The 23,991-nt window shown below is 41.6% G+C and overlaps 1 protein-coding gene across 1 annotated transcript in view; it reads right to left on the bottom strand.

The window, feature by feature from the left end:
• LOC108713984 (dipeptidase 2) overlaps positions 1 to 23,991 on the bottom strand; it is a 440,550-nt gene that overhangs the window by 240,943 nt on the left and 175,616 nt on the right. The gene's annotated exons all lie outside the window — the stretch shown is intronic.

The raw sequence follows: 23,991 nt of genomic DNA, 5'->3' as shown, positions 1-23,991 counted from the left end.
TTTTTGCAGTTTGCAGGCTAAGAGAAGCAGCGGACCTCCCTGTCCTAGCTCTTTTCATCTGCACAGCTTGTGCATGTGTATAGAAACACTCAGCAGAGTGGACGTCAGCCTGAAAATAACTGCTTTCATGTTTTTGGGTCACCTACGCTCCGCTGTTTACTTACAGACAGTGGAGTGTATTAAACATTTTATGATACAGTAGTTGAGGAAAAATGTTGGGTGAAATATTTTGCCATGAAAAAATGTTCATAGATTGTAATATACAGTAAATAAAGTCATGCAGTTTGGGAAAAGTCACGTGCAAGAATGCCCATTGACTTCAATGAGCTTCACCCACTGTAAAAAAGGGCCCTGTCCCTATTGAGGAATAAAACACCAAAGGTGGCACCAGTAATTTTTTAAATTTCAGCACCAGCATTTCCACATACACACTGTAGTTGGCCAGGTATTAGCAGCACATTAAGTTTCTCCTTGTTGATTCATTTACGTGTGGATTACGCTTTTCCAGGTATTGCGGTAATTTCCCCTTCATATGTATTGGATATTTAGTTGATGCTGCAGCTGTTTAGTACATCACAGATGAGAGATAGTTTTGACTGCTGAAAACCAGTCAACTTGCTAGCCTAATGGTTTAGGTGATTGCTTTTCAAACCAGAGGTCATGAGTTCAATTCCTTTTTCTGCCTCAAATTTTATTCATTTCTCTAATTGGTTTTGGCAATTGAAATTTTCATTTTATTACACATTAAGCAGTTTAGGGATGAAAAGATATAGTGGCACCATCAACTTATCGATTATCAAGGAATGGACTTTTTTGGTGGGGCTAAATGTCATGAAATTGCTTGAGCCACTCTGGAAAATTGATGGTGGCACTGTGTCTTTTTATCCCTTATTTTCTTTAATATAACATGATTGGGCTTAATATGTTGTAAAATGTACATTATAATTTTAAATATTAATTACAGAAAATTGTGAGACTTTAGGTAAAGATGGGTATTGAACCCAGTACCTTTGGCATCAAAAGCAAACACTTAACCAAACACACCCCCACAATACTACTGACAAGTTGCTTTTCAGAAGTTTATTTTATCTATGATGTTCACATACAGTGTGAATAAATAAATCAAAAAAATAATCAAGGCAATGGGAAAATGAAGTTTAGGGGTGGATGGAGGAGGCATTAGGACGTACTTTAAATTATTTATTTATATAGTTTTTTAATTTGTTTGCATCAGTTGATTAAAAAAAATGTTTCCATTCCTCAACTCTGCAAATCTTCTTTCCTAGCCATGTACACATATTACTCCGTTTGCACACTTCTATTTAAATGATTTTTCTTTACATATGAAGAGCTCCCCATGTCCCCTTTCTCCAGCTATTGAGATCGTGCCACGATCTTTCTTCATTGTGAATTACACACAGCAAGCCAGTAGCTATAGAAATACCTTGCGCTTGGCGGCTTCTAGTGGCCAAAGCTGGAACTGCATGTAGTTAACTGCGATAAATGTGAGGTGAGAACACAAGATATCTCACTTGCTGTCAACTCTATAACTTGCTGTCAACTCTATAACATTACAGCGCGTTAAATGCACCATAAAAAGTGGCTGCATCTGTAGTTTCAAATGAGGATTCATGTGACTTATCCATAGAAATGGTAACTACAACTAGCCAATCTACATTCAGAAATGCAATTGCAAAAGATCAACCTGACTAGGTTTTCACCGAAATAGGAGTAGGAAGCAAACATTCGCTGGTAAAATTCAAACTTTATATAGCTGCACAAGTAAATGCGCTACCTTTAAATATATTTCAATAGAAAAGGTTTTCAGAAACCAGAGAATCACAAGCTATATGGATATGGTGGAGAACAACTAAATGTGAAAGGTATTTGCACTTTGGACTGTACCTATAAAGATAATAAACAGAAGCTGCAATTTTATGTTATCAAGACTATGGCTAATCCTATTTTGGGGCTCAGGGCCTGTCTAGATTTAAAGATAATTCAGCCAGTACTGTATGTGGTAGATTCACAGAATACAGGGACATCTGGCAAAAATTGTTGTGGAACAAAGATATCTTCCATGGACTTGGAGATTTTCCTGTGGAGTACAAAATTCAGGTGGATAAAACAACCAGTCCAGCTGTACATGCTCTTCGCAGAGTCCCAGTAGCCCATAAGGAAATACTTTCCAAAGAGATTGACAGAATGCAAAAACTGGGTGTCATTGTTGAAGTTGATCAGCCCACTGAATGAGTAAATTCAATGGTCATAGTAGAAAAACCTCGCACTGGAGAAATATGGATTTGTCTAGACCCCAGAGACCTAAATATAGCAGTGAAATGAGAGCCTACCCTAGAAGACACTACTAGACTAACAGAAACAAAGTATTTCCATGTCCTAGATGCCAGGTCAGGGTTCTGCCAAATAAATTTAGACCAGGATAGTTCTATATTAAGATTTAACACACCACAAGGAAGGTACCGCTTTACACGTCTTCCTTTTGGTATTCACTCAGCTCAGGAAGTTTTCCAAAGAAAAGTTGATGAAACAAATGCAGGTCTTCAGGGTGTTGTTGCTTATGTGGATGCCCTTCTGATTTATAGCAAAACTCTGGAAGAACATGATTCCAACTTAAAAACCATGCTTCAGAAGTCCATGGAAAAAGAAATTAAATTAAATGTGGACAAATGTACTCTGAGAAAAGAGGAAGTAAAATACATTTGCCATCTCCTGTCAGCAGACGGCCTAAAACCTGATCCAAACAAAATCACAGCAATAGCTAATATGAGACCACCTAACAGTTGGTCAGAGCTTGGAAATGGTTTTAGGACTGGCTAATTAACTGGCAAAATTCATTCCACATCTTGCTGATGTTATGTCAACCCTAAGAGAACTTTTAAAGAAACACTCTGACTGTCAATGGGGATCTCAGAAGAATGAGGCATTTAACAAAATGAAACTGGTCATTTCAATGCTGAAACTTTAATATATTATGACACTAAAAAGGAGGTAACAATTCAAGTGGATGCATCCAAACAAGGCCTTGGCACAGTACTACTGCAGAAAGGGAAACCTGTTGTCTATGCATCCAAGTCACAGACACAGAAGTGAATTATGCCCAAATAGAAGAGATGTATGCAATTGTATTTGGATGTGAACATTTTCATCAGTATATCTATGGTTGGAAAGTGACTGTGGCATCAGATCACAAGCCTTTGGAAATAATCATGAAAAAGAGCCTTGCATCTGCCCCAGCCAGACTACAAAGGATGATTTTGCCTCTGCAAAAATATAAAATTCAGGTGATATACAAACCAGCAAACATGATTCCTGTTGCAGATACCCTAAGCAGATTGCTTCTTTAATAAAAAAAAGTACTATGGAATAGGTTTTTGAAAAATAAGTACATTTAGTTATGTCAATCATTCCCATTTCAGACCAGAAAATGAAACAGCTCAAAAGTGCAACTTTGGAGGACCCTCAACTAGCAGCAGTGAGGCAAGCCATATTAAATGGATGGCCAAGGTCAACACATGCCTGTCCTCCGGCAGCAGCTGCAGAGTTTTGGAATTTCTGCGAAGAACTGGCTCTTATGGACGACATAATTTGCAGGTGACAGGCTGGTAGTACCAAAATTCACTAGGACAACATTTTGAATGTGATCCCTTTAAAAGCCTTCAAATAATTTGCCCACCACCATGTCACACTTACTGGCCAATAGCTGCCAGGCTGAGAGATGAGCTTCAGCAGCTGCCAATCTGCTGCAGTGAGAACAACCTGTCACTGAATGTGGATAAAACGAAAGAGATGATTGTCGATTCAGGAGAACTCTTCCTGCTCACACACCACTCAACATCAACGGCTCCACAGTAGAGACAGTAAAGAACACCAAATTCCTTGGAGTCCACATCTCTGATGACCTCACCTGGACCACCAACACCGCCTCCATCACCAAAAAGGCTCAGCAGAATCTTCACTTCCTAAGACGACTGAAACGGGTCAGCCTTCCGCCTCCCACCCTCACAGTGTTCTACAGGGGCACCATAGAGAGCGTCATGATGAGCTGTATTTCCATCTGGTACAGTAGTGCCAGCTCTGCTGACCGGAAAAGTCTACAGCGGACTGTCAGAGCAGCTGGCAACATCATTGGAGTGGCTCTTCCATCACTGCAGGACATCTTCCACAAGCGCTGTGTAAGAAAGGCCTCCTGCATTGCACTGGACTCCACACACCCCTCACACGGACTGTTCACGCTGCTCCCATCCGGAAGACGATTTTGCAGTATTAAAGCCTGAACAACCAGGCTGGGGGAAAGCTTTTTTCCGCAAGCTATCAGACTCCTCAACTCACTGCCTGTCCTCCCACTACATTCCAGACACACCTGAACTGTGAACTTAACTTTGTGAACTGTTAATTTATTTGCACAATTCTAAAGGTTTACACATGTATATATCCAATTTCTGCCTATATATTGCACATTTCATGTTTACATATTTATTGTGTATTTTTTTAGTGCCTTTTTGTGATATGTACTAGCTGGAGCCACGTCGTCTCGTCTCACTGTATATTCGTATACTGCTGAGATGACAATAAAGTTTACTTTGACTTTGCAAATATTGAATCATTGAACAGCCTCTCTGGAATCTCTGGTTGTTAAAAGGATACCAGTAAGGCTGCAGCATCCCCTTAATCCAGGGGTGTCCAAACTACGGCCCGCGGGCCAAATGCGGCCCGATATCCATTTTATATTGGCCCGCAGCGTGCAAAAATCCCTCCCCCCTCTCAGCATCTAGAAGAAAAAAAAGTTTCCTACCACGTATCATTGGGGGGGCGGAACCTACAGTGCTTCACTGTAGACTCGAGGAAGCTTGTCCTAAACTCCGCCCTCCCCTCCCCGTGACTGGAGTTTAGTGTAGTGCGGGGAGGGAGGGGGGCAGTAAACAACTGAAAGCATGGCCCATTCCCCTTCTACACTGCTGCCTGGCCTGGATTTCATGCATCTGATGAACTGTAAGTAACTGCTTGGTGCTTGGCTTGGGGGAGGGGTGGATTTAGTGAGGCTGCAGCCCGGCAAGGGAGTCAGTTACAGATCGAGTGTGTGATTTACTGTGTGTGTGTGTCACTGTGTGTGTGTGTGTCTCACTGTGTGTGTGTGTATCTGTCTGTATGTGTGTCACTGTGTGTGTGTCACTATATGTATGTGTGTCACTGTGTGTGTGTGTGTGTGTGTGTATCTGTCTGTATGTGTGTCACTGTATGTACTGTATGTGTCTCACTGTGTGTGTTTGTGTGTATCTGTCTGTATGTGTGTCACTGTATGTATGTGTGTCACTGTGTGTGTGTGTCTCACTGTCTGTATGTGTGTGTCACTGTATGTATGTGTCACTGTGTGTGTGTCTCACTGTCTGTATGTGTGTGTCACTGTGTGTGTGTGTATCTGTCTATATGTGTGTCACTGTGTGTGTATGTGTTTCACTGTGTGTGTGTGTATGGCCCTTGGAGAAAAAAGTTTGGACACCCCTGCCTTAATCACTTGGAATTCCTTCACCTCTGTAATAATAGGAGTTTTATCAATGATGGCTCATAGTAATACTTTGATACAAGTATAAGATTTTGATTGAAATATTACACAAAGAACTGTTATCAATGTTGGCTCATAGTGATACTTTAATAAATATAACACAAATAACTATTCTACTGTTCAACCCAGTATGGTATGCTGAACCCAATAAAGTATATAAGTGTCAGGGAGCCGGGAGCTCCCACCAGGGAGGTAGTCAGGATCGAGGAGGAAGCCCTCTAGAGGAATCAAAGTTGCGGTGTCCAAGGGGTTAATCAAATGGATAATCAAGTTCAGGCGAGAGTTCAAAGGCAGGCAGATAGAAGCAAGATTCAAAGTCCAGGCACAGGTCAGGAACAAAATTCAACAATAACAGCTCACAGGGAACCCAGGATACACACAGGAAATGTTTCCTATACTTGGGCGCCATTCTGGCGCCTGGGTTGCGCTTTTAAGTTTGAATTTGGCGCCATAGTGACGTCATTGGTGTCTTCACGCCGGCATCGATGCGCTGGCATGTTTGCGCCAGCGCCGCTACCCACGTGGCGGCCATGGGCGCCGCCATTTTGGGAGTGACGCCGGAAGGAATGGATGCGCCGCCCGGAGCTCCTGGAACTGCTCCGGGCGGCGTTCGTGACAGTACCCCCCCCCACGGGGGGTCACTGGACCACCAAGACTATGCTTCTGGGGAAACTTAGAGTGGAAATCCCTCACCAGACGAGGGGCATGAACACCAGAGTGTCCTTCCCAGGAGCATTCTTCAGGGCCAAAGCCCTTCCCCTTGATGAGGTACTGAAGAGAACCCCTGGAGATTCTCCACCTCATATTCTTGTTGACCATCCACAGAGATAGCAGGAGGGGGAGGCTGGACAACAGAAAAGCGATTGGTGGTAGAGGGTTACACCAAGGAGACATGGAACACGTTGGGGATTCGCATCTCAGGGGGAAGCTGAAGTCTGACAGCCACAGGATTGATAACCTCTGAGATGGAGAATGGGCCCACAAACTTTGGACCCAACTTGGGAGATGGCACCTTCAACCGAATGTTCCTGGAAGACAACCAGACTTTATCACCAACCTTGTAGGAAGGAGAGGGCCTACGTCTTCGATCTGCAAACGTCTTGTGAACCAGAGCGCTCTTCTCCAAGTTCGACTTGGTTGCAGCCCAGATAGCAGACATGTGGGCTGCATGGTCATCTGCAGCCGGGACGTCAGATAACACAAAGTCCTGTGGGAAGGCTTGAGGATGCTGACCATACACCGACATGAATGGAAACCTTCCAGTGGAAGTGTGGCAGGCATTGTTATGAGCGAATTCCGCCCATGGGAGGAGGTCAGGCCAGTCATCTTGACAAAGGGAAACGTGGTTCCTCAGGAACTGTTCCAAAGCTTGGTTCACACGTTCAGCTGCTTCATTAGTCTGGGGATGATAAGCGGAGGAGAACTGGAGAGTAATACCCAGATCTTTGCACAGGGAACGCCAAAACTTAGCTGTAAACTGGGAACCTCTGTCGGAGACAACTTCCACAGGAAAACCATGCAGACGGAAAATATACTGGATGACGAGCTGAGACAACTCCACAGCAGAGGGAAGCTTCCGCAGGGGAATGAAATGGGCCATCTTGCTAAAGCGGTCAATCACAACCCAGTTCACAGTGTTTCCACTAGAGGGGGGGAGTCCATAGACGAGAGGGGATAGGCAATGGTTGTAATAACCCAGTGGGGCGAGATTGGCTAGGCTTGGATGTGGCACAAACGGTACAAGCAGCAACAAAGTCTTTTTTGAATAGTCGGCCACCAGACTAAACGTCGAAGGAGTTCAAGAGTTTTTTCAGGACCAGGGTGTCCTGCTTGCTTGGAACAGTGGGTTTGTTGAAGAATAGGGAGACGTAGCTCAGAGGGAACAAAAGCCATCCCAATGGGGGTATCCGGAGGAGCAGAAGACTGTCCAGATTTGTTCAGCAAATTGGGGGAACAGGTATGCAATAATCTTGGCGGGAGGAATAATTGGTTCAAGCCTTTCTGGAAGACGATCACCCGGAGTGAAACTTCGGGAAAGCGCATTGGCTTTCCGATTCTTGGAGCCAGGACGATAGGTCAGAACAAAGTTAAAACGGGAGAAGAATAGAGCCCACCTGGCCTGACGAGGATTCAGTCTCTTGAGAGAGTGTATGAACTCCAAGTTCTTATGATCAGTATAAATCGTGACCGGAATTGAAGAACCCTCAAGTTGGTGACGCCACTCTTCAAGAGCAAGCTTGACTGCCAGAAGTTCTCGATTTCCTACATCGTAATTCTGTTCTGCAGGAGAAAGCTTTCTGGAGAAAAAGGCACAAGGGTGCAGCTTCCCATCGGCAGAATGTCTTTGGGATAGGATAGCCCCAGCACCCACTTCAGATGCATCCACCTCAATGCAAAAGGGTAGCTTTGGAGGACTGGGGCAGAAGAAAACGCATCCTTCAGGAACTGAAAAGCTTCTACAGCAACTGGAGGCCAAGAACTGGGTTTACCCCCTTTCCGGATGAGAGTAAGGATAGGTGCAATACGGGATGAGAATCCCTTGATGAATTGCCGGTAGTAGTTGGCAAATCCGATGAACCTTTGAATTGCCTTGGTGCTCAAGGGAAGGGGCCACTCTTGGATTGCAGACACTTTAACGGGATCCATCTCGAAACCTTCTGGGGAGATGATATAACCCAGGAAAGGAATCTTAGACACCTCAAAGACACATTTCTCCAACTTGGCAAAGAGAGAATTCTTCCTCAAACGAAAGAGTACTTCTTTCACCTGGGAGCGATGAGATAAAAGGTCTTTTGAGAAGATCAGGATGTCATCAAGGTACACGACCACAGACTTTCCCAAAAGATCCCAGAAGATGTCATTCACGAGCTCTTGGAAGACAGCGGGGGCATTACAAAGGCCAAAGGGCATCACGAGATATTCATAGTGCCCATCTCGAGTGTTGAATGCCATCTTCCATTCGTCCCCTTCGCGGATGCGGATGAGGTTGTACGCCCCACGGAGATCCAATTTAGTGAAAAAGAGGAGAAAGAGGATAGGTGCGGCCTCTAGGGGGCATGGTTCCAGGCAGAAGATCGATAGTACAATTGTATGGTCGGTGTGGAGGAAGGAATTCTGCAGACTTCTTACAGAAAACATCAGAGAATTCCTTGTAGAAGGAGGGTAGAGTCTTCAGATCAGATGTAGAGATATTTATCCTCTGGAGGGGTTCAGCAGGAAGACAGTGCTGCTGGCAAAATGGGCTCCAATGGGAAATCTGCCCTGCGGACCAATCAATGGTGGGATTATGCAGGCACAGCCAAGGAAGACCCAAAACTACTGGAACGGATGGGCAGGAAATAATTAGGAACGATAATCTTTCTTTATGCAGAGTCCCAACCTGCACAGGCAATTCCCCAGTTGTCATGGAAATAAACTCAGCCTCCAGGGGTCTGTCGTCAATGGCAGTGACACGAAGAGGAGTAGACAATGGGAATAAGGGAACTTCCATATATTTGGCAAATAGAGCGTCCATGAAATTCCCAGCAGCTCCAGAATCAATGAAAGCTGAGCCGACAATGGTCTTAGTGGCCAGACGAATCTGTAAAGGAAGGAGCAACCTGTGAGTGTTCTCTTGAGACTTCGGAGTAGTGCCCCCTACATGAGTTACCCTAGATATACCTCTGGGAACAGAGTTCGCAAAATGAGATTGTCCGCCACAATACAGACATAGGCCAGCCATCCGTCATCTTTAATTCGAATAGACAGACCTTGATAGAATACGGCCTTATAGGCATCGTCATTCCATTCTCAGCCATCAAAGTTCTAAAGTCAATAGCATAGTCACTGACACTGCGGTTTCCCTGCCGGAGTTGCAGAAGATGAGAAGGGGCATTTGTGACCCGACCCGGGGCATCAAAACACAGTACGAAATGCTTGAAGAAAAGCCTTGGCATCAAAAGTCAGTGGAGAATTCTTCTCCCAAAGAGATGTTGCCCACTCAAGCAGTTTGCCCACCAAACGAGACATCACATACCCCACCTTGGAACGTTCATTGGGGAAGTGCGAGGGTTGAAACTCGAACTGGATCTGGCACCGTATAGCGAAATGCAGGCTTGTGGGTCCCCACTGAAGGGAGGAGGAGGCGGAATGCGAGGCTCACCAGGCGAGGAACCTGCGGTAGACGAGACGGCCACCATGGGAGGATTTACAGCAGCTTGGGAAGCAGGGGGCGCTGGAGGCATACGAGAGAGAAGGGTATCGAGTGCCTGCCCTATGCGGTACTGCTGGGCTTCATAATCCTCCATGCGGGATACCAGTCCGCGGAGCGCTCGTCCGACATCAGGCGTAGCTTCCTCAGTAGGATCCATGGCCCAAGTATAATGTCAGGGAGCCGGAGCTCCCACCAGGGAGGTAGTCAGGATCAAGGAGGAAGCCCTCTGGAGGAATCAAAGTGGTTAATCAAACGGATAATCAAGTTCAGGCGAGAGTTCAAAGGCAGGCAGATAGAAGCAAGATCCAAAGTCCAGGCACAGGTCAGGATAACAATCAGGAACAAAATTCAACAATAACAGCTCACAGGGAACCCAGGATACACTCAGGAAATGTGTTTCCTATACTTGGGCGCCATTCTGGCGTCTGCGTTGCGCTTTTAAGTTTGAATTTGGCGCCATAGTGACGTCATTGGCGTCCTGACGCCGGCGTCGATGCGCTGGCATGTTTGCGCCGGCGCCGTTACCCACGTGGCGGCCATGGGCGCTGACATTTTGGGAGTGACGCCGGAAGGAACAGATGCGCCGCCCGGAGCTCCTGGAACTGCTCCGGGCGGCATTCGTGACAATAAGACATCTTTATAACAAAGCTTCTAGTTGACTAGATAAGGTCTCTGCTTTGGATGTGTTTGTTAGGAGTATGACCCGTTCCGATGAGCGCATGGGAAGCAAGATCTGCTATGTGGTTTAATGTATAAGCTCATTGTTTTTGAGCATATATAAACTGGGAGTCTCCATTCGTTCAGCTATGATCTCTTCTTTGGGGTTGAGCGCGCTGCCACAGAACCTTGTATACCATTTGAGGCTTCAATTTGCTGACTGTATCAGGATCTCCCTGTCTTGGTTGCAGAAAGGGGTGCTTTGGTCATTTGCTCACTCAGTAATGTATATATTTTTTATCTTCATCATTTAGATTATTTGCGAGAGGGTCATAGAACATCTAGTAAAACAACCTCCTTTAACCCACTCTACCTACTCAGGAATTTACTTTGACTGTTGGATAATGCTCATGCTTAGTTCTTATCAGCTCAGATTACTAAACACACCCTCCAGTCTAACAGCCAATAAAGAGATAGCATTGCTGGTTCCCATAGAAACTCTAGCTGTCTGATCCATTTTTTTCTCCTAACCACCTCTCCTAAGCTCAGCTTGCTCACCCTCAGCAGAACTTGTTATCAAAGAATGCTGTGCCTGTATAAACCTGCATTCAGTAATGGATGAACTTTACAGTATACATGTCCTGTTTGCAGATGTCAATGTTACTTGTGATGTGTCAGAGGGAAAATGACCATCTGGTGAAAGTTGCTATTTGTTTTAGGAAAATATGATGGCTCTGGCAATTGGTGGGGATATATGCAGTACAAATGATGTATATAAGTTGGGGAAGAAATGCCCAACTTATATACATGTTAGGAAAATGTAGGCTTTACATTTTATTGTGTTAAAATTAGCTTTTTTGAAATTCAGTTGCTGCCCCAGTTTTTTTGCACCAGACATTAAATGACATCACATTATGGTCACTATTACCAAGGGGTTTAATTATTTGAACCTTTGCTATACAGTCTGGGTCTTTAGAGATAACTAGATCCAGTATAGCATTTTTTTCTGGTTGGCTCCTCAACAACAATCCTGGCAGTACTGTTGCTCCAGTCAATATCTGTGTAATTAAAATCCCTATTATCATTACTTTCCCCAAGCTAGCAGCCTTTTCTTTTTGCATAAGGAGTAAAGCCTCTTCCTCTTCACTTACTTTAGGGGGTCTATAGCATACTCCTACAATTAATTTGCTGTATTCTTTCCAAAAGTTAAATCGGGTTGAAAAAAGTCCATAATCAAGTTCAACCCCTCCAAATGAAAACCCATACCTCATACACTTAAATGTTACACTTATGTTACACACAATATGCATCAAATATACAGATTATTTACTGCAGATTGTCAATAACATGATTGACTATCTATTTAGACTCTGCATATAATCTGTGACACTGTTCCACACAAGATATTTTGTTATCACTTTAATGAGTAGTACTTGGACCATAAAACTTACACACAATTATATTACATTTAATCTAAATATTACAAATATAGAATTGGGCTAAAATCTCAGCCTGCTGAAAACCCATGAAATCATCCTTTTACCTTGCCTGCACCTTGAATCCATTGAGGAGGTCACAGCAATGAAAGTCATGCCATACCAGAAGCCAAGACACCCCTGCTGACAGCCCATATTTATTTACAAACCACTACATCAAAAACATATATCAATTAAATATAATCAATTAATTAAAAAGTCATGTAAACTAATATACAATATATATTCTGAAAATATATTCTGAAAATTCATTCCACAAAGCTGCTAAGTTCCCACTCCCTGTTCAAACCCTTAGGTGAGATGGTGCCTAATATAAATATCCAATAAGCTTCTCTCCTCAAAAGAGTAGTCTCAATATCAGCCTTCCTATTTCCTGGTGTCACTTGAAAAGAGGCACATAATGTCCCCTCATATTGTTCTAAAAGATGTTTAGCTATAGCAGAACTTATTTGTGGAAACATAACTTAGATGTTCGGATTTGCGCTTCCTGGTAGGTCAAGACATTTTTTCAACATATTGTTGGCCATAGATATACAACCATACATTGTTGACCATACATTGTTGACCATACATATATAAATATACAACTTTACTTGTACCACAATTGGAATTAAATAATGTATTTTCCTGGTGCTACTGCTCTCTAAAATTTTTTGGGATGGGCATATATCTACAAGCATGACAGTGTGTACCCCCACATATATAGCTCCCCTTAAAGGAGAAGGAAAGGCTATATTTATTTGTGGGTGCCAAAAGTTAGGCACTCCAAGTGATTGTATATACCTGAAACCCCGGGCAGGTGGGTGCTCCTATCAGCAGAAAACTGTACTGGTCCAGGGGTACTTCCAGTGAGCACCGCAAATCGATCGGCTTCTGGCTTATTCTTCCTTTACATGGGTGTGCATGTACGGTAGAGAGAAAAGCTGAACTTTAACAAATAAGTTGGCTATTTGGTTCTACTGCACATGTGAACAAAGAAGAAGGAAGCCTATCACTTTGTGGTGCTTGATGGAAGAACCCCTGAACGGTGCAGTTTTCTGCTGATAGGTGCACTGGCCTGGGGTTTCAGGTATGTATACACAATCACTTGGAGGTGGCTTACTTTTGGCATCCCCAAGTAAATAGGCCTTTTCTTCTCCTTTAACATCTAATCAATGCATGGGTCTGGAAGGGCCACATCCATTGAATAAACTCGGAGAAACAAGAGAACCTATACTGCTCCCCTTTTTTAAACGCAAACACGGTTGTACAGGTAACAAAGGTTTTATTATAGGGTCCTGTTGTAAAAGACTCCAATAACATTGAATAATCCTGAGGAAACTCAGCATTAGTAATAACTATGGGCGTATGGACAGGGCTGATTGCACAAGTGCCAGTTCTAGTTGTTTAACAAGTAGAAAGAGACAGGCAGCAGATATATTTTTAGAGGATTATGATGATTTACCTTTTTCATCTGCCTGTATGGAATTTGATGCCACAAATTTATGTAGAAAGCTGGAGAGGAGTATGATTAAGGAGATGCAGTTGTCGCCGATGGGACAAGGACTACATAAACTAGCCGATGTGGACCTCAATCGCAAGTGGAGATCAAATCTGCTTGATAGATATCTGGCCTATTTTTTGCCAGATATTGATCAGGGAGGCCCGTTGCAATGCCCCATACAAGGACAGATAAGCTGCCGTATTGGAAGACACAATGCTTTACTTTCTGATATAGAGGCACTACAATCTGGCCTGTTAATGTTGATAGGATAACGTCATGTTAATATGATGGAATCTGATGTAAAGTGTGTAAAGAGAGAAACATTTCTTAGAGATAAGAGTGACTATTAACTGAATCAGGTTTATGGTTTGAGCATTCATACAAATTTTTCAGTGACTAGCCCTAGATGTCCAATTTTTAAAACTTCCCAAGTCCCTGAAAGAAGGATCTGTTTTAAGGATGTTGAGAATTATTTGTCTGACAGCTCAGCCTCTTCTACATCTTTTTCATAGATCAGACACAATAGATTAGGACACAAGGAAGTTGAATCGCAAATCTGTTTGAACTCACAGGGACCGGGTGAAAACCAGGAGTCAAACTGGAGAGCTAGACTCGGGGGTTCTGGACTGGAATCGAAAGATAAGTACCAACAGGAGAACCAACAAAGGTTTTTAAAGTCATCTAAGTATGGAGGGGCTTCATATGATGGTTGCAATGTGATAAATTTGTCCAAACATGAGCTTTCAGGTGATGAATTTAACGTGTTTAGTTTTGGGTTGGATTTTGTCCGTGATAGCAATATAAAAGTATTTGACACCATTTTAGAGAAATACCTTACATTACTAAGATACTTTAACAACAACACTAATAATGCGGTGATAATAATGAGGCAGATATTGTAAACAGATCCCAGGGTTTTCATGGAAGGGCCTATGATGATTTGTTGGGTCATTTACATATTACACTCTTACTTTTGAGGATCTATGTACTATTAATGCTATTGTGAATTTGTTATTAATAGCTATACAACAGGATGATTGTCATGTCATGGTACACATTGGGTTACAAGAAAGATCTAGGTTTTACCCTATACATATCAGGGGCACATATATTGATATGATTATGAGAGTCTGAAAGAAGAACTATGAAAGGCTTGGTAGAGAATAAGTATTTTGTAGTGCTGACAAGGGTGGATCAGTGGTTGTATTATATGCGGAATACTATAAAAATAAAGTATGAAGGGGGCGTGGTTTGATGACTGCCTAGAGAGGACGTGTTTTGGCTGGGCTCCCATTCTCTGCGCTTGCCAGATTGCTCTACATCACATTTTCTACCAGAATGAGGAGATCACAGAAAACCAACCCTCCTAGTACTTCTCAGAGGACAAGAAAGATAAGGAAATTGCTCAATTCTTCGCAAAGAACCCTCCATCGCCAAGTGTGGACAGCAGCCCCAAAATGGCCGACACTGAATCACGAGGGAGACTTGCCCGATCCAATAACAGACACGCAGTTTCCGCCTACACTACCAGATGCTACTAATTTGCTGCAAATGATTGCTGCTCTCCCACAAAAAGGTGACCTATCCACACTACTGGCTGATATAAAACAGAGTCAGCAACAGAAGACATTGGTGCTCCAAAACAAAATTCAGGGCCTACATACCAAACTCCAAGACTTGGAGTACCGCCACTCAGACCTATCCCATGCGGTCAAAGCGAATTCGGCCAGACTTTCTACGCAAGCACGACATTTTTATTCTTCGCAGATTACAGGAGGACGCAGAAAATAGGAGCCGCCGTTGTAACCTCCGTATCCGTGGTATACCAACAAGTATTGAAAATGCTGACCTACGCCATAATCTTGTGGGTTTATTCTACCACCTGCTTGACCAGGAAACGGGCACAGAAATTCTGATCGATAGGCTACACAGAGTTTCAGGCGGATGGCCTAATAAACCAAAGGACGTTCTTTGTGCCTTTCACAACTTTTCTGTCAAAGAAAGTATACTGCGTAGGGCCAGGGAACTTAAAGGAACAGTAACTTCAAAAAATAAAAGTATTTTAAAGTAATGAAAATATAATACAGTGTTGCCCTGCACTGGTAAAATTGTTGTGTTTGCTTAAGAAACTCTACTATTGTTTATATAAAAAAGCTGCTGTGAAGCCATGGGGGCAGCCATTCAAAGGAGAAAAAGCTCAAGTTATACAGTAGATAGCAGATAAGCTCTGTCTGTCTAATGGTGTTATCTGTTATCCATTCGTTAACCTGTGCCATATAGCCGTTTTTCAATTTCCGCCATTGCTCTACAGCAGCATGTTTATATAAACAATAGTAGTGTTTCTGAAGCAAACAGATCAGTTTTACCAGTGCAGGGCAACAGTACATGATATTTTCATTACTTTTAAACACTTACATTTTTTGGTGTTACTGTTCCTTTAAAGAGCTACATTTGGAAGATGCTGCCATTGAAATCTACCAAGATCTGGCCTACACTACTGTGTTACAACGTCGTATGCTGCGTAATGTGGTAAACCACCTCAACGAACTTAATCTCCCTTATAAATGGGGTTTTCCATTTGCACTACTTGCGCACAAAGACGGCAAGACTTATATACTAAAAGAACCGGCAGACCTCGTTCCATTCTCCCGCAACGTTGGCCTTCCACCTATTGACATTCAGGATTGGAATCGGTTCGTATATCCTGATGAGCCCTCTGCTGAAACTCCCACTGTCTCAACCGAACCTTCCACCAGGAGCAAAGACCTGGACCCACAGATTCCAGCCACCCCAGATTTGACCTGAAGGATGTTCGCTCAACTCTACAGCTTTTGCTCCCTGGAATTGGAGGGCAATTTTGCATTTTGTGCCTCCTCACATCAGCATTACCATTCTTGCCTAAGCAAGGCGCCACACTCAGATACCACCATTGAGATAACTGGTAACTGTATGACGACCTTACAATTTTTGGATATCTATCCACCCTTCCACTTCTCCCCCATCATAATCCTTCTTCCCCCCCCCCCTTTTTTTTGAGATCTGGAAATCATGCATATCTCAGTCCCTTTATTTTGTTTTCCGATCCACGTAAATTACTTATTCTGTCATCTGTGTTACTTTGTTCGGACAGTCGTCGGCAGACCCGATGATTCACTACCATATGACCCATCAACCACTCTGTTTTGCTACCAGTTTGATACCCAAGTCTAGATGAAACTTTGCTGCTTGCATGTCAGGATTTTCCGCTTAGTGACATCAGTCCATTCAACCTACAGGCCTACTTATCGGGTCTACTACGCAACCCCACTTTCGACCCACTTGCCTGTGCTTATCCTACATTTTTGTTGTTTTCCCGCTATGCTGCCCAACTGTCGTAATATTAGAGTTCATACTGTATAAGTTCATCCAATTTGATGTTATATTTTCATGGTTTTATCCAACGATTCCCCATTATACTGGTATGCTTAATGTGTTAGACTGTTTTCAGATGCATTTCAGATCCTTTAAGCCTATTTATTGCTTTAATGCTTCCATTGCATGATCTTTAGCATAACATATTATGGGTCTACAGGGAATATGTTCCCTCTCAGCTCAACGTATTATTTTTATGCACTTATCTCACTTTTTCCCTTTTAGCACGTTGTTTTACGCTGCTTTGCAATTGTATAATAACATTAACCCCACAGGTCACTTAGGATTGCATTATGTTATTGGCTCCATTACTTCTCTCATTAGACAGGTGCTCCTATGCTGCTCGCAAATAATTGCCTTATGTCATTGAATAGCTCCCTGCTCTGCCTCAGCTCACCTACCCTGCAACATTGTATTGCAGTTTTGACTTATACCTGCTGAGTAATCATTCACCTTGGGCATTTATTTCAGCTTACTATGGTCTACACTATTGTGTGATTTTTTATGGCCCATTGCTGACTTGCTTGGCCAACTACCGAACGAACTCTGAAAGCTAACGTACCCTCCCCCAGTTTAATAAGTTGCTTGCTACATTCTCTGCAGATGTGCCAGTTGCTCCTCTTGACCGGACCCACATTCTGATTATTATCTTTACGTCCATTATACCATTCTACCTACATGGGGATTTGGTCCTGAGGCACTTCTGGCTATCATTATTCAATATTTTTGATCCAATAACCTTCTACAAAAGAAGGTAGGGGAAAAGGAGAGAGGAAGGGGGAAGAAAAAAGGATAGAATTTTTAAATTTTTTTGCCTCCTTTCCTATCTCTCCACCCACGGAAAAGAGCTACGACCCTGGTTTAGGGGTTTACACCCAACGACCTCTCCACAGTTCCCATTTGAATGCGTTTGAGACTTATAGGTTTTTTCAACTTTGCTTTGTGTATTTTATGCTATCCTATGCGCCCTTCCGTTAGCTGATTTCCCAGCTTATTTAGCTGATTGTATGTTGATGTTGATTATGACAATTTTCCTTAGACCTTTGTTTAGATAATTCATATACCAATACAATTGGTTTACTTATCCTATTGAAATCTAATCTCATGCCTCTACTTTGAATTCTACTACTGCTGACATATCTGCACTCAACTATCTACTAGATGTATAATCTCTCTCACCTTTCTCCCCTCACCTTTCTCTCCCCCCCCTGTTTTTTTTTCTTTTTTTTTCCTCTACTACCAGTTCCCTCCCCCCTTCCTTCTTTACCTGGTTCAAGCAACTGATCCATTTTTTACTCCTATATTTAGATCCACAATAATTTTATTCTGGTACTACAGAGAGCGGGAGCCCCCCATGACCCTACTCTTTGCTGTGCTCACTTCCCGACCCCCGCTTACTACGTCTTTCTATTCACTATAGCCGTAGTGCCTGTGGCCTACATACTATAGAGACATACTTACTCGCCTTTTTCCATCCCCTTTATCTCACCACCCCTTTCCAGACTCGTTCTCCCATTTATGTGAATAAACAATTGCAGCAGCACTCCGATATGTGAAAAAACCTTTTATTCGTGCAACAACGGCAACGTTTCGGACTATTCCAGTCCTTTATCAAGCCAAACAAAATGTGTAACAAACGTGCTTTTTAAAGGTGATTGCCAGGTGCTTAGTGGGAGGATTTAACAATTAATCACCACCTCCCAATTAAGAGACTCAATTCCCAGCAGTCTTTGTAAAGTGTCCATGAAAATTTGTGCAAAATTAACTCTCAAACAGCTCAATACATTGGTAATAAAATAATCCATTGTGTTAATAATCATTCAGAATTATATAAGAATTAAAAAAGTTTAAAAATTGTGATAAAAATCCAATATAATATATCTCGACTGTGAACATTTTAAAAACATTTTTGTGAAACACAATGTGATACTGTAGCATTATAATCCGTAGTGATGAGTTTTAAAATCTCGTGTGACTCACATATTTGCTCTGTCACTGGAGTTCTGGATGTCTACGTTTGTCAGGACACCAGCAATTCCCAGGATAGGAGCAATATACTTCTAAAATATAAGAAAAGTTTAAGAAAAATACATGAATATGAGAAATTCAAAGCTAGTAAAAGTTGCTTAATAATTGAAACATTGTTTATAACATCTAGAAACATTGTATACGTAGTAAAAATACATTTTGTTACACTAAAAGCACGATACAAAAAATACCATCTCAAATAAATAATTCGGGAGTATATTCTCTATTTAATCCCCGAGGGGTCAACGTACCCAATCTTAATATCCATTTCATTTCCATTTTCTTTAGCAGTTGCACTCTATTTCCCCCACGTCTCAGAGGGCCCACACTATCAATCACTTGGTATCTTAATTGGCTTACTGTATGTCGGGCTTCCACAAAGTGTGCCGGAATAGGCAGATGTGTATAGTGGCATCTAATATTAGACTTATGTTGTTTAATTCTGTCTTTAACTTTTTGTGTTGTTTCTCCCACATATGCCAATCCACATGGGCACCTAATTAAATATATAACATATGTTGAATCACATGTATAAAAGTTGTTAACTTTAATCACCTTTCCCGTGTGTGGATGTGTAAAAGTTGTTCCTTTTGTAATGTTATTACAATTAGCGCAATTCAGGCATGGGAATGTTCCCATTCTAGGGGTTCCCAAAAACCTTTGTATTCCTTTCTTTGTAGGTCCCACATCTGCTTTTATGACCATATCTCTCAAATTTCGACCCCGTTGGTATGCCATTAAGGGAACTTCTCTAAATGCCAGAACTTGTGGAGCACACGTCTGCAGAATGTGCCAGTGTTTTGTAATTATTTTACGTACATGATTACTGGCCACATTAAATTTGCTAACAAAAGCCAATCTCTGTGTCTCTTTTTTCTCTTTCTGTTCCATTAGTTTATTCTTGGGCATATCTTTCACTTCCTGCATACAGGCATTAAGGAGTGTTTCAGGATAACCCCTCTCCAAAAATCTATTTTTCATCTCCCCCATTCTCATATTACCTGTATGTTCATCTGAGGTTATACGTTTTACTCTCATAAATTGTGTTTTAGGTAGATTATTTCTCAATGGGGTCGGGTGGAAACTAGAGTATTGCAACAAACTATTACGGTCGGTCTCTTTTTTATATAGATCAGTTGTGAGGAAACCATTATCTCTTTGTATTGTTAAATCGAGAAAATTAATTCTCGCAGAATCATGTGTCATTGTGAATTTTATAGTCGGTACAGCTGAATTCAGCTGTCCACAAAAAACCATCAAACTGTCTGTTGTACCTGTCCATATCATGACTATATCGTCAATGTATCTCTTGTACAGTTGACAGTTGTATAAAATTCAAGTTAGTGTATACATGCATATGCTCGAAGAAATCCATATATAGGTTCGCATATGTAGGGGCCACATTGCTCCCCATTGCGGTCCCCTGTAGCTGTTGAAAGAAACTGTCCTGAAAAAGGAAATAGTTTTCTCTCAAGACAATACCTAACAGAGACAAGAAAAATTCTTTAGCCTCCTGTGAATAAGCATCATTGGAATCAAGAACCTTCTTAATGGCGTATAACCCCTCTTCATGCATAATTGATGTATAGAGGCTCTGGATATCCATCGTAACCAGAGTTCCCTCCTCTGGTATTCTCAATGTCTTGAGAATTCCCAATAACTGGGTTGTGTCTTTTAAATAAGATTTAGTTTGTGTCACAAAGGGCTGTAAAATCTTATCCAAATATATTGAGAGGGGAGCGAGTACTGAATCGCTACTGGCCACTATGGGTCGACCAGGTGGATGTTTCAAATCCTTGTGGATTTTTGGTAAGGTGTAAAAGACTGGAGTTACGGAGAGCTGTTGTAGGAGAAAATGTTGTAAAGCTTCATCAATTAGACCCACCTCCACCGCCTTATCCACAATAGTTTGAATCTTACTTTGTATATTATTAAGCGGATCCGATGCCAATTTAAGGTATATTTTTGTGTCTGCAAGTTGTGTCTTGATCTCATTGACATAATAAACCTTATCTAACGCAACAAAGGCTCCCCCTTTTCCCGCCGGTTTAAAAATCAAATCATCCTGCGCCAATAGTGTATCGAGTTGTATTTTCTCTTGTTTACTCAAATTAGATCTCAACCCTAACAAGGGTCTAGTCTTCAGTTTCGGATACAGTTTCATAACATCATTTTTAACCAGTTTAATATATGATTCCACCACTACATCCGTAGGTGGTGGTGTAAACCGACTTTTATTACGTAAACCTGATTCTTTCAAAGTAAGTTCTTTTTTGGCAGTTACCCTTTGTGTCTCTATAGCTGAATGGGGACCAGAAAAATATGACTTCAATCTTAAGTTACGAAAAAATTTCTCTAATTCAATATCCAATCCAATATCCATCTGTTAGTGGGACAAAATGAAACACCTTTACTCAACAACATAACATTAGCTTGAGTCAATTCTTTAGAAGATATATTTACCACTAATGTCTCTTTTGGGTCCGTGTCTGTCGTTCTGGCTGTCTGCGCTTGTCCCATGTTGCGTCTGTGGTGTCTCCCTCCTCTCCTTTTCTTCGTGTGTATTTTTTGTTGCCCAGTTCTAAAAAAGAAGATGATGTTGACGACTCCTGTGCTGATGTATCCGTCTGCACGCTATCGGTAGAGCGGTCTCTCCCATGCTCACTGTGATCGCGCTGCCTCTGATCGGATGTCTCCTGCTGATGACGTCGTCGTGTGCGACGTGGCTGCATGTACGCTCCTCTCCTGTCAGTATCGGTCTGTTGCCAGCTGTATAGCTAACCTGAGCTGTAGTCGGATTCGTCTCTGCGGAATTTGCTTCTCTTCCTCTCCTCGATCTCCCGTCTGTGCTTGTCCAGGTTCTCTTCCATTTGTCGCAATTGTGTTCTGTATGTCTCTATAGGGGAACATTCTTTCAATTTATCACTCATAGCTTCTATATGTTCAGAGGACTCCAAAATTTCACGCTGTAAGAATTCAATGTTCAATAGGATTATGTCAAACGAGCATTTGTTGATAATTCTTTCATATTTCTGTGAAAAATCTTTATTCTCTTTGAAAATGGTTGGACGCAAATTAACTCGTAAGCCCCTGGGTATTCTGCTGACCTTATAATATTCTGTAAGGGTTATGGCATGTAGATCCAACCCGATCCATTTCCGTTTCAATCTCTCGTAATAAAGTTGTATTAGTAGACACTTGTAAAAAGGAACTATTGCCTTTGTTCTGCTGTATAATTCTATTTGCTTCACTTTCACTATAAGCAAAAGTCAATGGTATTTCTTGAGTTGTAGGTTGAGACATTGTATATAGTGTGGGGGCACTTTATATGCAGAATTACAATCTAAACAAAGTCAGAGGTAAAGTGCCACACTCACACAACTCTGGGGTGCACGCTGAACTCCTCTCTGCACAGGTTCTCTACACGTGAATAAACAATTGCAGCAGCACTCCGATATATGAAAAAACCTTTTATTCGTGCAACAACGGCAACGTTTCGGACTATTCCAGTCCTTTATCAAGCCAAACAAAATGTGTAACAAACGTGCTTTTTAAAGGTGATTGCCAGGTGCTTAGTGGGAGGATTTAACAATTAATCACCACCTCCCAATTAAGAGACTCAATTCCCAGCAGTCTCTGTAAAGTATCCATGAAAATTTGTGCAAAATTAACTCTCAAACAGCTCAATACATTGGTAATAAAATAATCCATTGTGTTAATAATCATTCAGAATTATATAAGAATTAAAAAAGTTTAAAAATTGTGATAAAAATCCAATATAATATATCTCGACTGTGAACATTTTAAAAACATTTTTGTGAAACACAATGTGATACTGTAGCATTATAATCCGTAGTGATGAGTTTTAAAATCTCGTGTGACTCACATATTTGCTCTGTCACTGGAGTTCTGGATGTCTACGTTTGTCAGGACACCAGCAATTCCCAGGATAGGAGCAATATACTTCTAAAATATAAGAAAAGTTTAAGAAAAATACATGAATATGAGCAATTCAAAGCTAGTAAATGTTGCTTAATAATTGAAACATTTTCTATAACATCTAGAAACATTGTATACGTAGTAAAAATACATTTTGTTACACTAAAAGCACGATACAAAAAATACCATCTCAAATAAATAATTCGGGAGTATATTCTCTATTTAATCCCCCAGGGGTCAACGTACCCAATCTTAATATCCATTTCATTTCCATTTTCTTTAGCAGTTGCACTCTATTTCCCCCACGTCTCAGAGGGCCCACACTATCAATCACTTGGTATCTTAATTGGCTTACTGTATGTCGGGCTTCCACAAAGTGTGCCGGAATAGGCAGATGTGTATAGTGGCATGTAATATTAGACTTATGTTGTTTAATTCTGTCTTTAACTTTTTGTGTTGTTTCTCCCACATATGCCAATCCACATGGGCACTTAATTAAATATATAATATATGTTGAATCACATGTATAAAAGTTGTTAACTTTAATCACCTTTCCCGTGTGTGGATGTGTAAAAGTTGTTCCTTTTGTAATGTTATTACAATTAGTGCAATTCAGGCATGGGAATGTTCCCATTCTAGGGGTTCCCAAAAACCTTTGTATTCCTTTCTTTGTAGGTCCCACATCTGCTTTTATGACCATATCTCTCAAATTTCGACCCCGTTGGTATGCCATTAAGGGAACTTTTCTAAATGCCGGAACTTGTAGAGCACACGTATGCAGAATGTGCCAGTGTTTTGTAATTATTTTACGTACATGATTACTGGCCACATTAAATTTGCTAACAAAAGCCAATCTCTGTGTCTCTTTTTTCTCTTTCTGTTCCATTAGTTTATTCTTGGGCATATCTTTCACTTCCTGCATACAGGCATTAAGGAGTGTTTCAGGATAACCCCTCTCCAAAAATCTATTTTTCATCTCCAACTTTTACACATCCACACACGGGAAAGGTGATTAAAGTTAACAACTTTTATACATGTGATTCAACATATGTTATATATTTAATTAAGTGCCCATGTGGATTGGCATATGTGGGAGAAACAACACAAAAAGTTAAAGACAGAATTAAACAACATAAGTCTAATATTAGATGCCACTATACACATCTGCCTATTCCGGCACACTTTGTGGAAGCCCGACATACAG

Source organism: Xenopus laevis, chromosome 4L (genome assembly GCF_017654675.1).
Source record: "Xenopus laevis strain J_2021 chromosome 4L, Xenopus_laevis_v10.1, whole genome shotgun sequence".
In the NCBI taxonomy this organism is placed as follows: domain Eukaryota; kingdom Metazoa; phylum Chordata; class Amphibia; order Anura; family Pipidae; genus Xenopus; species Xenopus laevis.
This window is presented reverse-complemented; position numbering and strand designations above follow the sequence as displayed.